Genomic DNA, 3,360 nt, shown 5'->3' on the forward strand with positions numbered 1-3,360 from the left:
GTTTTTATGAAAAAACGCGACTCCCTGAAACAAAGTCAATCTTTCATGCTATTGGTACAAATAGATCTCGTTTCCCTGCCTGGCCCTTGCATCTGCGCACGCTTCTTAGTCATTAAGCACAAGAGTTCTAGAAACAGATTTCTATCTTGGCCTGCCCCTTACTAGTTACTTCACCTTGTGACACTTAACATTGTGCCTCAATTTCCTCACGTAAATGTGGGAAACAAAACCAATACTTAGCCTTTCTCACAAAATTACGAGGTTTAGCTCACATAATCCAGCGATACTCCAAGTTGAGGTTTCCTGGAAGGGAAAAATTACTTATATTGTTTTTAATATATCAGCTAATTAAAATGTGAGAATCAAAACCAGTGCAGAGCTTTCCTCACATAAATACGAGGTTTACCTCACGTAATTCACCATTTCTCAAAGTTGAGGCTTCCTTGAAGGGAAAAAATTACTGACATTGTTTTTAATATATCAGCTAATTAAAATCATATATAGAATTAGGTTAAAATCTATATGTGAAGGAATCTGGCACTAACGGAATCATTTTCAGAGGATCCGGCAAGATGGCAGAGGTAGAGGAGAAGAAGCAGCGGACCTTCTGCAAGTTCACCTACCGCGGTGCGGACCTGGGCCAGCTGCTGGACATGTCCTTTGAGCAGCTGAGGCAGCTGAACGGTGCGCGCCAGCTGCGGCGGCTGAACGACGACCTGCGGCTGCTGCACCACGGCCTGCGGCGGAATGCTGAGGGAGAGCCGCACTCGCTGCTGAGGCGCGTATGCTAGGCCAAGAAGGAGGCGCTGACCATAGAGAAGCAGGAAGTGGTGAAGACGCACCTGCGGGATATCATCATCCCTCCCAAGATGGTGGGCAGCAGGGTGGGCGTCTAAAACGGCAAGACCTTCAACCAGGTGGAGATCAAGCTGGAGATGATCGGCCACTACCTGGGCGAGTTCTCTATCACCTACAAGCCCGTGAAGCACAGCTGGCCTGGCATTGGGGCCACCCACTCCTCCCGCTTCATCCCCCTCAAGTAGTGGCTCTGCTAATAAAGGCACACATATCTCCAAAAAAAAAAAAAAAAAAAAGACATTTATAAAGTGACTACAAAGAAAACAACTATACCAATAGTATGCAAATCAATAATACTGCTTTTTTTTTTTTTCACCACAGAAGGTGTTTTGTCGAAACCGAATCACCATTTAGAAAGTGATTGTCAAAGTGAGTTCAGTTTGCTGATGCAAATTTGAATACACCATGATGACTGTTTCCCCACTGCTCTGTTCTATTCAATCTATATAGTGTATGTGTATTTGACTTTTCAATAGCACTACCATGTTACTATGTTTTAAGTCCAATTCTGTTTTTTTATTGCTATCCTAACATAAATATAGTAGTAAGTCTCCATGATCATAAACAAAAGCAAGCACAGATGATGAATTGATGAGTAAGACATCATTTCATGACAGGAAGACAGTAAAATCACGCTATGATGCAACCCCTGCCCCCACTACAAAGCAGTTTTAGATAAAATAGAAAAAGAGGAAACGTGAAAGACAGAGCTGGCCTTAAAAACTGGACAGACATTTTCATGAGCCATAAATATAAGATAAGTAGGACTACATCCTCTGGCCTTCTGGGATTAAAAGCTCCAAAGCAGGCAGTGACAAGAGGTCAGTTTCTCTGGGGCCATTGGGATTAAAAGTACTCCCATATATGGATGTATAGAGCCAGGCCTACTGCTTATTATGGCAAAGATTGGATGCCCAGAGCTCTTGATGCTTATTAGAGGAGGCTTAACAAACCAAAAAAACCGCGCTCTCTTGGGCTACATATGATGTGAACTTGTGGAATTATGAAAACAGAAAGCCACACTTTCAAAGGTAAGAAATGAAACGAGTTCTCTGCTTGCTTAGTGGCCATCTCTGTTACTTTCCTGTGAGTCAGAGTAGCAAACTTTTACTCTAAAACCCGGTTCTTGAATAAGCACCAGAGGGCAAGCTGGAGGCAAACCAACAAACTGATTAATTTTAAAACGGAAACATAGGCCCAGCTCGGTGGCTCACACCTGTAATCCCAGCACTTTGGGAGGCTGAAGCAGGCGGATCACCTGAGTGATCTGAGTTTGAGATCAGCTTGACCAACATGGAGAAACCCTGTCTCTACTAAAAATACAAAACTAGCCGTGCGTGGTGGCGCATGCCTGTAATCTCAGCTACTCGGGAGGCTGAGGCAGGATAATCGCTTGAACCCGGGAGGCAGAGGTTGCAGTGAAATCATGCCATTGCACTCCAGCCTGGGCAACAAGAGCGAAACTCTGTCTCAGAAAAAAAGAAAAAAAAAAAAAAGGAAACATAAAAACCACAAAGAATCTCCCACACAAAACAAACCTGACAACCTAAGTTCCAAAACGGCTGAAGAATGGTAAGAAAAATAAGACCGGGTATAGTGGCTCACACCTGTAATCCCAGCAATTTGGGAGGCTGAGGTGGGTGGATCACTTGAGGTCAGGATTTCAAGACCAGCCTGGCCAACATGGTGAAAACCTGTCTCTACAAAAAATACAAAAATTAGCTGGGCATGGTGGCACGTGCCTGTAGTCTCAGCTACTTGGGAGGCTGAGGCGCAAGAATCACTTGAACCCAGGAAGCAGAGGTTGCAGCGAGTTGAGATCACAGCACTACACTCCAGTCTGGGCAACAAAACAAGACTCTGTCAAAAAAAAAAAAAAAGAAAGAAAGAAAGAAAAGAAGAAGACTCTAGCTCTACAAAAAATTAGCTGGATGTGATGGATGTGATAGTTGTACTTGTAGTCCCAGCTACTTGAGAGGCTAAGGCAGGAGGATGGCTTGAGCCCAGGAGGTCGAGGCTGCAGTGAGCCCTGATTGCTACCACTGCACTCCAGCCTGCACAAGAGGGAGGAAGGAAGGAAGGAAAAGAAGGACAGGAAGGAAGGAAGGAAGGAAGGAAGGGAGGGAGGGAAGGTAGCTCGCAAAACCACCAACCAGAACCTGAATTCACCCAAGATGAAATGTTCATATGTATAAAATGTAAAACTCATTAATAATTAACAGTTTACAATGCTCAACTGAAAAAATGACAATCACATCTATTTTTTTTAATGAAACAGAGATCAAATACAAGCAAGAAGACAGGAAAGGAACCCATAAGGACTCTTAATAAAGAAATATGTAGTCACGACAATTACAAAAACAAAAACAAAAAACTTCCCTCAGTAGACAGACCAAACTCAAGACACAATTGCCACCATTGGGAAGACTGACTGAATTTCAAAATGATATTGACGAATCTACTCAGAACATACCACAGAAACACAAATATATAAATATAAAA

At 43.1% G+C, this 3,360-nt stretch overlaps 1 pseudogene; it reads left to right on the forward strand.

The window, feature by feature from the left end:
* The first annotated feature begins 554 nt into the window (after positions 1-554).
* Positions 555-1,043, forward strand: LOC100590978 (annotated as a pseudogene).
* Positions 1,044-3,360: the final 2,317 nt, after the last annotated feature.

Source organism: Nomascus leucogenys, chromosome 2, assembly GCF_006542625.1.
Source record: "Nomascus leucogenys isolate Asia chromosome 2, Asia_NLE_v1, whole genome shotgun sequence".
In the NCBI taxonomy this organism is placed as follows: Eukaryota; Metazoa; Chordata; class Mammalia; order Primates; family Hylobatidae; genus Nomascus; species Nomascus leucogenys.